The sequence below is a fragment of the Leptonychotes weddellii genome, chromosome 9 (assembly GCF_054177405.1).
Source record: "Leptonychotes weddellii isolate Sample4059 chromosome 9, ASM5417740v2, whole genome shotgun sequence".
Lineage (NCBI taxonomy): Eukaryota > Metazoa > Chordata > Mammalia > Carnivora > Phocidae > Leptonychotes > Leptonychotes weddellii.
Genome location: NC_138377.1, coordinates 81,169,387 through 81,182,015, shown reverse-complemented (window position 1 = coordinate 81,182,015; position 12,629 = coordinate 81,169,387).

Sequence of the window (12,629 nt, the reverse complement as noted above, 5' to 3'; positions counted from 1 at the left end):
TGTTCTCTCTCTCTTTTTTTTTTTTTTTAATATTTTATTTATTCATAAGAGACAGAGAGAGAGAGAGGCAGAGGGAGAAGCAGGCTCCCCGCTGAGCAGGGAGCCCGATGAGGGACTCCATCCCAGGAGTCTGGGATCATGACCTGAGCCAAAGGCAGATGCTTAACCATCTGAGCCACCCAGGCGCCCTGCTTGTTCTCTCTCTAAAAAAATTAGCTTAATGACATATATATTTAAAGATTTTATTTATTTGACAGAGAAAGCAAGAGAGCACAAGCAGGGGGAGGTGTAGAGGGAGAAGCAGGCTCCCCGCTGAGCAGGGAGCCCGATGTGGGGCTCAATCCTAGGGTCCCGGGATCATGACCTGAGCCAAGGCAGACACCCAACCGACTGAGCCACCCAGGCACCCTAAACTCAATGATATATTAAGTTTATATTGAGTTGGAGATATTTCCCTGTCAGTGCTTATAGATGTTTTCCCCCCATAGATGGACTATACACTAAATATATTTCCCCAAAATTCATGTTGAAACCTAATCCCCAAAGTGTAGGTATTTGGAGGGTCCTCTGGAAGGTGTTTAGGTTATGAGGGCAGATTAGTGCCCTTATTGAGGCTTTATCATCTACTATCTAGCAGATGCCAGTCTCTTTACCACTATTTTTTGCCAGGGCTTTCTGGTCATTTTTTAAAAAATATTTTATTCATTTATTTGAGAGAGAGAGTGAGTGCACCCACAAGCGGGGGAAGGGGCAGAGGGAGAGGGCAAGGGATAAGCAGACTCCCCGATGAGTGCAGAGCCTAATGTGGGCTCGATCCCAGGACCCTGAGATCATGACCCAAACCGAAGTCAGCCACTTAACCAACTGAGCCACCCAGGCACCACTTTCTAGCCATTTTTACATTATGTTTTTCCCGTGTGACCTTGAGGCTACCTCCCCTCCTCCCATTTCCTTTGCTTCCCAAAAAGCCTTGTTAGTGTTTTGACAGGTTAAATATAGAAACAATATTTTTATGATGCTGGATTTCTTAGCCAAGAACAAAGTATGGTTTCTACTTGTTCTTAATCTTCTGCCCTTGACGACTGTGTTAAAATTTGAAGGCTTGGGCACCTGGGTGGCTCAGTTGGTTAAGCGACTGCCTTCAGCTCAGGTCATGATCCTGGAGTCCCAGGATCGAGTCCCGCATCGGGCTCCCTGCTCGGCAGGGAGTCTGCTTCTCCCTCTGACCCTCCCCCCTCTCAGCTCTCTCTAATTCATTCTCTCTCAAATGAATAAATAAAATCTTTAAAAAAAAAATTTGAAGGCTTTTTTGGAGGCAGAATAATCTGAGGCAGGTATGATCATTGGTAGTTTTGGGGGTAGTAACTTGGTAAGAGGAGGGAAAAGAAGCTAACGGTGTCTGCTATGGGCCAGGAATTAAGCTAGGTGTTTTTCACATTCTATCATACTTAACGGCCAACCTGCCCAAACCTAGGACTGTATGGGGCCAGATCAAGGATTAGCCTAGATGTCCTCCTAGATACTCTGTAGGGTAATGCTCAGAGGAGTATCAAGATGAAAGCAATATTTGAGGATGATCATAGTGGTAGTGAGACAGAATAGTCTGGGAGTGGGTAGGAAAGGTTAAATTCAGAGTGCAACAAAATTCAGTAATCTAAAAGAAAAGTGATAAAAGCTTATTAGGATTAAGTCCTTATCTGTGGAGATAAATGTATAAATACAAAGGCGATTTCTTTCCAGGGAGGACAAGCAATTTGGACTGAAGAATTAATAAAGTTTGGCTTTGTAGATGCCCATGCCGCCCAGACAGTCAACTCCACCATGCTCTTCGACATCACTGTCTATGGCAAGTCCTTGGGCTATGTCTCCATTGAGCTGTTTGCACACAAAGTTTCAAACACAGTGGAAAACTTTCATGCTCTGAGCACTGAAGAGAAAGGATTTGTTTATTTGTTTATTATTCTGGGGCTCATGTGACTTCATACACCAAAATGGCACTCGTGACAAGTTCACCTGAAGGGAGAAATTTGATGATGAATTTCATCCTGAAGCATATGGGTCTGGGCATCTTGTCCATGGCAAATGCTGGACCCAACACAACCGGTTTCCAGATTCTCAGGTACGCTGCCAAGACTGAGTGGTTGGGATAGCAAATGTGATCTTTGGCAAAGTGGAGGAGGGAATAAATATTGTGGAAGCTGTGGAGTGCTTGGGTCCAGGAATGGCAGGACCACCAAAAAGCTCACTATAGCCGACTTTGGACAACTCCAATGAATTTGACTTGTGTTTTACCTTGACCTCCAGCCCATTCCTTCTGAGCTCAGGAGAGCATCTCCCTACCCTCATCTGCTCATTACATTCTATAATATTTGTGCTCTGACTTCATTTCTTTGGGTCCCATATTTTTCTTATTCCCCTCCAAGTCTAGCTGAATTGTAGCATTAAGTTTATGTATGAAAGAAAAACTAAAGAAAAATAAAGAACGTTTGAGCCTGGACTTTTGGAGAAGGGTGGTACCTGGTTAAAGATAAAGAAGTTGGGGAGGGAGAAAGCAAAACGAGTTTCATCTGAAGAGCTTAAAGGGAAGTGGGATACTCAAGTTCCTTCTTCTAGGTCCTGTATGCAAGTGAAGTGCGTGCAGTTGGCAGAGGACAAATCAATTTTTAGTACAAAAATCTAGATTTAAACCAAAACTTTGGGCTTCACCATTTTGCTAAATAACATATTACTCCACCTATTGTTGCCTGCTGCTGGGAGTGTGGAGGGGGTTGGGTTAGCCAAGGAGAAAAAAGCAGCTCTCAACTTTCCATCCTACTGGAAGCCTTCTCAGAGGGTTGGACAGTAGCATTTTAAAATTTATGCCCTTAAGTACTCCATAGATATTCTCTTGCTCAAACCTGAAACTCAGTTTCTCACTTTCTAGTTTTTCTATCTCTTTGGGATCAAGTATTAAATCTTTTTTTTATAATCAAACATGATATAGCTTCTCCAGGGATTCAGTGTTTTTGCCTCATCAAAGAACATCTCTGGATAAAAGTGTGGAGTTTGTGCTGTTATCAACTCAGTCATTTTATCTTTCCCTGGCCTAGAGATGCAGCAATCCAGGTCCAGGGCAAGTATACCATGGAGCTGCAAGTCTATCCCATATGACCCACCCTGTGGGCTAGTCAACAAGGAATTTTTTAAAGCATAGTTGAGTCTAGATTTACCTAAGTATGGTGCTTTTTATTTGAGGGGATAGATGGGTGAGGGGAATATAAATACCCAAATCCCACAGAAGGCCTCAATGAATAGACCCTTTTCTTGGATTCGAGTCTTGCTTTAGCCATCAGTGCTTATAAAACCTGGTCTCTTTCCTCCACACACTTCAGGATGGGACTTTTGTTAAGCTCTGCCATACTATACATAAGTATTTTTTTTAAAAAAGATTTATTTACCCATTTTAGAGAGAGGGAGAGAGAGAGAGAATCCAAGAGGGAGGAGGAGCAGAGGGAGAGAGAAAATCCTCAGGCAGACTCCCCACTTGAGCAGGGTGCCTGACATGGGGCTTGACGCAGGGCTCAATCCCAGGACCGAGATCATGACCTGACTGAAATCAAGAGTTGGCTGCTCAACCAACTGAGCCACCCAGGTGCCCCGTACCTAAGTATTTTATTTGTAAAGATTTTATTTATTTGACAGAGAGAGACACAGCAAGAGAGGGAAAACAATCAGGGGGAGTGGGAAAGGGAGAAGCAGGCTTCCTGCTGAGCAGGGAGCCCGATGTGGGGCTCAATCCCAGGACCCTGGGATCATGACCTGAGCCGAAGGCAGACGCTTAACGACTGAGCCACCCAGGCGCCCCTGTACTTAAGTATTTTAAAAGCTCCAGTGTTATAACCAGCTTGGGAGTAAGGGGTTGTCCCAAGCACCCTTAGATTGAAAACTTGGCATGTCCTTAGGAAGAGAAAGGAGAGAGGACTGGATGGGCTGCTCAATATTAGCTGGGCGATGTTTCTACCTTGCACTTACTTCATTTCCTGAGCTGCTTAGGCATGGCTTCTAATTGAGGGGATGTAGTTGAGAGTGGGATGTAGGAGGGAAGACAGGGTTAAGTGTGTCAGGACTGAGCCTCACCCCTAACCCCTCAGCTTTTTTGAGATATAACCGACATATAATATTGTCTAAGATCTACAACATGATGATTTACTATACATCTATATTTCAAAATGATTACTACAATAAGGATAGTTAACAAACACATCCATCACCCTAAATTTTTTTTTTTTGTGGTGAGAACTTTTAAGATCTACTCTTCTAGGAAGTTTCAACTATATGAGATTATTAATTATAGTCACCATACTGTACATTAGACCACCAGAATTATTCATTCTTATAACTAGAAGTTTGTCCTTTGACAACCTTCACCCATTCCCCTGCCTCTTCTCCACTCCAACCCTGGCAACCACCAATCTCCTTCTATGAGGTTGGTTTTTTTTAGATTTATGTGAGATCATGTAGTACTTGCCTTTTTTGTCTGACTTGTTTTATTTAGCGTAATGTCCTCAAGATTAGCGTAAAGCTCTCAAGGTTGAGCTCTTATGTTCTGAAAGTGAGACGAGACTATCAGTGAGGTATCTTGAACAGTGACCAACACAAATATATGTAATAATGGTCAAATGAATTTTTTTTTAAGATTTTATTTATTTTGACAGAGAGAGAGAGAGACAGCGAGACAGTGAACACAAGCAGGGGGAGTGGGAGAGGGAGACGCAGGCTCCCCGCTGAGCAGGGAGCCCGATGTGGGGCTCGATCCTAGCACCCTGGGACTGACCTGAGCTGAAGGCAGACGCTTAACGACTGAGCCACCCAAGTGCCCCTGGTCAAATGAATTCTTGGAGAACCAATGCTTGGTGAGTTAGGTCTAGAATTTTATCAGCTTAGTGTTCCATGGTTTCCTTAAGGTGTAGGACACCTTTAACTCCTGAGTTGGGACTCTAGTCCCCTTAACAGGAAAGGAGAGGACAAAGACCCCAGAAATCTTTCACATTTTCACATGTGAGTTTGTCTACCTGCCATGTCACGCTTTCACTCTTAAAACAGCATGGAAAAAAGGGTAGTCAGTTATGTCTGAGAAGCAGCATGGCAGAGAGGAAATAAAACGTGAATTTTGGGAGGTAGACCAATTGGGGGAAAAAAAATCTGAGTTCTTCTATTTTGCATCACTAAAGTCTGTATTTTCTCATTTGTAAAACGGGGATAGCACCTATCTTTAAATTTTTTTAATTTAAATTCAATTTAATTAACATATATTGTATTATTAGTTTCAGAGGTAGAATTCAGTGATTCATCAGTTGCCTGTAACACCCAGTATTACTTCAAGTGCCCTCCTTAATGCCCATCACCCAGTTACCCCATGCCCCCACCCTCCCCTCCAGCAACCCTGTTTTTTCCCTATATTTAAGAGTCTGTTATGGTTTGCCTCCCTCTGTTTTCCTCTTTATTTTTCCTTCCCTTCTCCTATGTTCCTCTGTTTTGTTTCTTAAACTCCACATATGAGTGAAATCATATGGTATTTGTCTTTCTCCGACTTATTTTGCCTAGCATAGTACCCTCTAGTTCCATCCATGTTGTTGTAAATAGCAAGATTTCATTCTTTTTGATGGCTGAGTAATATTCCATCGTGTGTGTGTGTGTGTGTGTGTGTGTGTGTGTGTGTGTACACACACTATATCTTCTTTATCCATTCATCTGTCAATGGACATCTGGGCTCTTTCCATATTTTGGCAATTATGGACATGGGATAGCACCTATCTTTGCAGAGATTAAATGAGAAAACTTACTTGAATGCATTTAATAGTTACTAAATAAATGCATGGTAAGTGAAGTCCAATGTCTACTAATGCCTAGCATTTTAATTTATATACTTGGTAAGTTGAAGATTCTTTAATGTTAATTTTAGCAGATATCATCAGAATCACCCAGGATAATGGAAGGTAAGAAAATGAAAGCATAATTGCAGTCATTAGTTATACAAAATAAAAACTATTTTAACAATCTTTTTAGTATAAAACATATACAAAAGCAGAATATAAAGATCCTCCACGTATCCATCATCCAGCTTAATTATCATCCTTTGACTACTTGTTTCCTTGATACCGCCAACAATTTATACCCTTTGCAACTCCAGATTATTTTGAAATCCCAGATAAAATAGCATTTCCTCTTAAATTTCAATGTCTCTCTGCAAGATTGTTTTAAAAACTTAATCACAACACTAATCATAACAAAACATCCTAACTCAACAAAAGTAATCTGATTCTTTGGTACCATCAAATATCCAATCATCGCTGTGCAACACGTAATGCCCATTAAGTGAATGAATTTACATCTGCATTCATATACCTCTTATTTCAACTCAAGAGACAAAAAGATTCCAAATTCCAAGCCACTCCTGAGATGCAAATTAAAATTTAGGGATGTTAAATTGAAGGATTTCCCAATAGTTACTTGCCATGCCTAAAGGTGTCAGTTTCCAAATTGCGCAGGAACTACACAAACAATATGTTGGTTGTCGATAATTTGAAGAAAGAACACTATTAATAGTTATGACAATTTTTTTAATGAACCTTTATAAATCTGCGGAAAACTAGAGATACGTTCTTTCCCAGGTTGGGCTACCATAACAAACTACCATAGACTGGGTGGTTTAAACAGGAGAAATTTGTTCCTCATAGTTCTAGAGGCTGGCAAATCCAAGATCAAGGTGCTGGCTAATTTGGTGAGAGTTCTCTTCCTGGCCTCCTCACTGTGTCCTCCCATGGCCTTTCCTTTGTGCCCAAGCTGAGATCTCTTTCTTCTTCTTCTAAGGCTACTAATTCCATCATGACAACTCCACTCTCAGGGCCTAATTTAACCCTAATTACCTCTCAAAGGCACAATCTCCAAATACATTCACATTAGGGGTTAGGAGACATGGATTTTGGGGGGACACAAACATTCAGTCCATAACAAATGTACACATTTATAAAATGATTACTAAGTTTGAAAAGTCAGTAAGCTAGCATGCTACATCTCTTTTCCTCTCCCTAAGTTACTTTGGCTCTAAGAATCTGAGCTCATCATTCCTGGAAATCTTTCTTCACACCCTAACCTGACCCTCAGGGCAGGTGGAACCCATAGCCTAACATCCTTACTTTCTCCATGTGCCACCTCAGCACCAAAGCAAAAGTAAGTAAAATCATTTTTAGCTCCTATCAGGGTAAGTTTTTCATGCAATGAACATTTTTTACTCTCTTCCTAGGTTCTCTGTAATTCAAAGGCTGAAGGATCTTTTTAAATCCTGCTAAGCTTGCAAATTTGCCAAAAAAAAAAAAAAGTGTGGATGGAGCTGTTTGTAGTCATACTTGGCCCTTCTCCAGGTTTGCTAGCTGCGCTGACTGCATAAGCAACCATGTTTTTACTAGTTATGTGTGTCACTGCAGGAGCGGCAGCAAAGGATTTCGGTATCCTGAAGAAATCCTGTAAACCAAACCCCATTTCCCCCAGTTGAACCAAATGATTTTGTTGTTGGTCCTGAAAATATCAGCAGGACTTGAAATAATCTGCCCTTCAAAAGTCGGCAGGGAAAAATCCAAAAATTTGCTAACACTAATCTATTGACAATGCTGTGGAGAAACGTCTGGTACACAGAGGGCAATAGGGCAGAACCGATCAAAATTAAAAATACATACATGCCCTTTTGCAGAACAATTCCACTCTGAGAACGGAGATGAGACATACTTGAATATACAAGAAAAGATGGTGTGTGTACAAAGATATTCATCTAAGCACTAATTAGAATATAATAATTTAGAAATTCAATGTCTCTCAATTGGATGATGACTGGTTAAATAGTCTGCAGGGGTAAGAAAAAAATGATGTATCTTATGCATTGATATGAAAAAGTCCAAGATGTCTTAAGTGTAAAGTGCAGAAAAATATATGTGGCATCCTCCCTTTTATATAAAAATTGGGAAAAATAAGAATATTCTTTCTTACATGTATAGGCATGAAAAAAATTCTGGAAGAATACACAAGAAAGTAAGAGTGGAGGTTACCCTGGAGGTAGGAAAAGTATGAATGGAAGACAGTGATGATGTTTAAAAAGTTTTCTGTACTAGTAGATGGATTATCTATTCAAATAATTTTTAAAAATCTGGCTGGAAACCATAACCAACCAATAATTATTAAATGTCCACTGTCTTACAATATGGTAAGACATAAAAGTTGCCCAAATGCAAAATATATGTAAAATACAAGGTTGAGTGAAGTGGCTGTACCTAACCAATTCCTGGAAATAAAGTTTTTGGTGCTTCTGGGGAATTCTGAAATCAGTGACTTTCCCATAGGACTTTACTTGCTTACTGGAGGTCTTCTCCACCACTCAGAAAGACGGGGTACAGAAAGACAGAAGACATCATGCTTTTGCACTCAATTTAAAATTCTTCAGCAGTCTGCCAAAAAAGCACATTATTCATCTGTAAATCTAAAAACATGCAGGAAGAAGCCAGTAATTGTACTGATAAGAACATTTTTTTCTCTTACTTTTCTTAATGTTAAAATATTATCTTAAGAGTAAATAAAGTTTTAGTAAACCTAGTAGGGGAAAGTCTTCCTTGTCGATTACAGTAGATAACTCAATTTTGAGGAGATACTCCTTCTTTCCAAAAGACATGTGTTCACCACCAGCCTTAATTATCTTTCATTCCAAGTTTTAATGACCTTAACTGACAAAGCCATCTTGATCTTTACCCTTAGAATTTCAGGTGACTAAAAAATGTACAATAAACAGTGAACACCATTATATAACATTCCAGTGTTTCCCAACGTGAATTACCTGTACCACTGGTGATACTCCTGGGTCTAGGCAGTACATGAAGAAAGCAGCAAACAATGTCACATCATATAGTGAGTTACTCCTGTTTCTTTTTCAAGCCTTCAGAATCAAAGCACTTGGCTGGCAAGAGTGTTTAGCTAGGCCTTAAAAATTGACTTTGTTTTCATTATACTAATTTTTAGATCTTTTTTCTCATTGCCAGAGGTGTAGGGCACAAACGTTTGCCTGGATTACCCATGTTCACAGAAGCACAACAAACAGGAGTGCAGGTGTTGCTACATGTGTTTCAGGAACCCCTTGGTCACAAGTCACAAAAACCAAAGGTCTTTCCTCAGGGCTTATCCTTCCTTGACTCAAATTCTCCCCATAGGCTTCATAAAACACTTGGCTCTCCAGGAATGGTGTAGTGTACCAGATAAACCGGAGTCAGGCTGGTTTTATTTTATTTTTTAATGCAGGCTCCACACGCCGCATGGAGTCCCATGCAGGGTTTGAGCTCACAATCCTGAGATCAAGGCCTGAGCTGAAATCAAGAGTTGGATACTTAACCAACTGAGCCACCCAGGCGCTCCTCAAGCTGGTTTCAGATGCTGCTTCTTTATCTTGCTTTGAGTCTATAATCCGTCTACCAAATGAGGACAAACTGGCTACCTTGGAATCGGAGGTGAATAAATGATACCACACGTAGAACAGCTGGCATGCAGTTTAAATGCTGATTTCCTCTCCTCTTTACTTCTCTCTTTCTCTATTTTCTGTATTCTCTCCCAGTGAGCTCATTCACTCCCATAGCTTCAATTATTACCCTGATGTGGATAACTTCTAATTTTCTATCAGCAATTCTGAATTTGTTTTCAGAGAACCAAGCATTAAGTTCTGTATCGGTTTAATAATGCCACCCTGATGTTCTGGCATGATGTTAAACTCAATACACATAAAACAGAGCATCTTTCTCCCAATCTACTCCTTCTCTTGGTTTTCTCATTTTGTTCATGTTATTGCTATTACCTCCTTTGCTCAGGCTTAAAATCTGAATCATTCTAACTCTTCCCCCTTTCCCATTACATTGAATCAGGCATCGACAAAAATCTTATAAGGCATTTTAATAGCTTAGGGGGTTATAAAAAAGTGTTTCATGAAACCTCCCTCCCCTGCCAGGTGAGAAAAAGGAAATTAAGGCAAGTTAGGAGATATGCTCAGGTTGCTTGCCTAGAGTGGTTAGAGCCTAGACTAAAAGCCAGTTAAGACTTGAACTTGGGGCTCCTCACTCCCAACTGCCAGGGTCTTTCACCTTCCCCTACTGCCTCAAGTTCTGCATTTTTGCATCTGTCTCTCCTCTTATCGTGGCCATTCCCAGAATTCAGGCCCACCTTATGTTTCACGTTTATAATGTACAGATAGAAAGATCGGCTCAGTCAGTGAGGTAATAATTGGTAATATGTATCCAGCATTGCCCATGAAAATTTTTCCCTACTTGTTAATTCCAATACATTTTTAAAAACCATTAAATATATAATACACATACTGAAAAGTCACCTACCCCCGAAACTACAGCTCAATGAATCACCAAGTGAATACCCACGTAACCAGCACTTATATCAAGAAACCAAACATTGCCAGCACCCCAGAGGTCCCTTTGTGCCCTCCTCCCAAACATCACTCCCCAACCCAAACTATTTCTTTTATTTACAGTTTTTACTACCTAAACATATACCCCTAAATCTAGTTTGGTTTTGCCTGTTTTTTGAACTTTGAACTTTCCAAAGTGGCTATACTAATATACATTCCCACTAGCAATATAGTTTCAGTTGTTCCAATTCTTGGCCACATTTGGCATTTACTGTAATGTCCATTTTAGCCACTATTGTGGATGTGCAGCCATATCTCATTGTGGTTTTAATTTGCATTTCCCTAATGATTATAAAAGTTGGGCGACTTTACATGCTTATTGTCCATTTAGATACTTTTTGGTAAAGTGTTCAAGTCTTCTACTCATTTTTCTATTGGGTTGTCTTTTTATTTTGTATTGATCTGTGGGAGATTATAAATTCTAGATAGGAGCAAAACAGATATATTTCTACTGTAGAACACATTTGCCTGGGTCATTAGAATACCACCATCTCCCTTTACTCTGGCCCCAAATTCCCTAATGAATCCTCTGGGAGGTAATGTAGTCAACTTCATGTATTCTCTCTAAAACAAAGTAGAACCACTGTGCCAGGGAATTTGCTAGCTACTGGGAATATAATGGCAAAAAAAAAAAAAGTGATAAAAACAATACTTTTGAATGAGACCTGTATTGGAATCCTATCTAATGTTTATCAGCTTCACGACGTTAGGCAAGTTATTTAGCTTATTCTGGCCTCTGTTTACTTGCTGGAAAAAATGGGGCTAATAAAACCTATTTTTTAGCATTGCTGTGAGGGTCAACTGAGACAATATATATAATAGATTTTGCAGTGTCTGGCAAACAGGAACATTTAATAAGTGATAGCTATTATAAATTTGGTTATATCCTTGCAGTCTTCCATTTCTCTCTGGAGGGAGAGACTGAGTAGATGTCCATTCCTTTCTTAGCTGCTATAGTTCTCACTATAAAGTAAAAAAAAAAAAAAAGCATTTGTTTTAGGTAATCTTCTGAGAACTTGGTCCTTGTGACTCCCTTCACCTCAGTGCCTCTAGAGCAGTGCTTCAAAAATTACCTGTGGCGCAGTGTAGAAGATCAGATAACTGTTGCACGACAAACTGAGGGACCATGAAAAGAAAAAAAACATATGGGTAATGTAGTTTGTGAATTTATATTTAAACCTGGACAACCAGGAGGTGCTGGGGCTGATAGTGATGGCCTGGAGTGTGCTCAGGAGCACGTGGTGCAGATGGAGGGTCTCCTCATCATCCTGTTCATACAGAAAAATGTCTAACATTTGAAGTCACTCTGAAAATCCAATAAATCAAACAGGTCTGGAGACAACAAACATAGTACAGTGAGGAGCATAACTATGTGGACAAGGGCCAAATGACATGTGATCACGTCAGTGAGCCTAAACCTGTGATTCAGAAGTGTGCAGATGTGAAAAGTAAATAAAGGAGTTGCCTGAGATTTCACTGACAGCTTGAAAAAAGGCACTACTTAATAGTAACATAAGAGAAAAAAAGATGACCTTAATGGCTTAGAGGATATATAGTTTGTATATCTGGGGGAAAAAAAACAAACCCAAAACCTCTCATCATATAAAAAAAAAATATTATCTCTGGTGAAAGATCACAGACACTTCTATAAAATATGAATTACTAGTAAAGGAAAATAAAAAGAAGACATATACAACAATACAGATCCATAAACATGAAATTTGTCTTAAGTAATTGCAAGCTTCTAAATTCTTACTCAATTTCTACAAATGCCTTCTCTAGGAGCAGTAACAAAGGGTTTGCAGACTGGCACTGGCCTGTGGACCATACTTTGGTGGCACTGCTCTGAAGCACTGAAAAAAAAAAAAAATCACACTTCTGAATCTGAAGGGTTGAGGGTAGAGCCTGGAACGTGGGGACTGAACTGAAGGGTTGCTCTTGGTCCTGAGCCACCAGCTGGCCACTTACTGGTCTTTTTCTAGCCTTAAGCACAACCTTGAGTCACTCCCTAGCTCAAAAATCATTTATTGTTCCCTTGTATCTAGGATAAAATCCCAACCCTTTAACATGGTATCCAGGGCCTTCCAGGCTGGTTCCACACTTTAGTCTGATTTTCCACTAGACCGCACTGTCCAATATAGTAGCA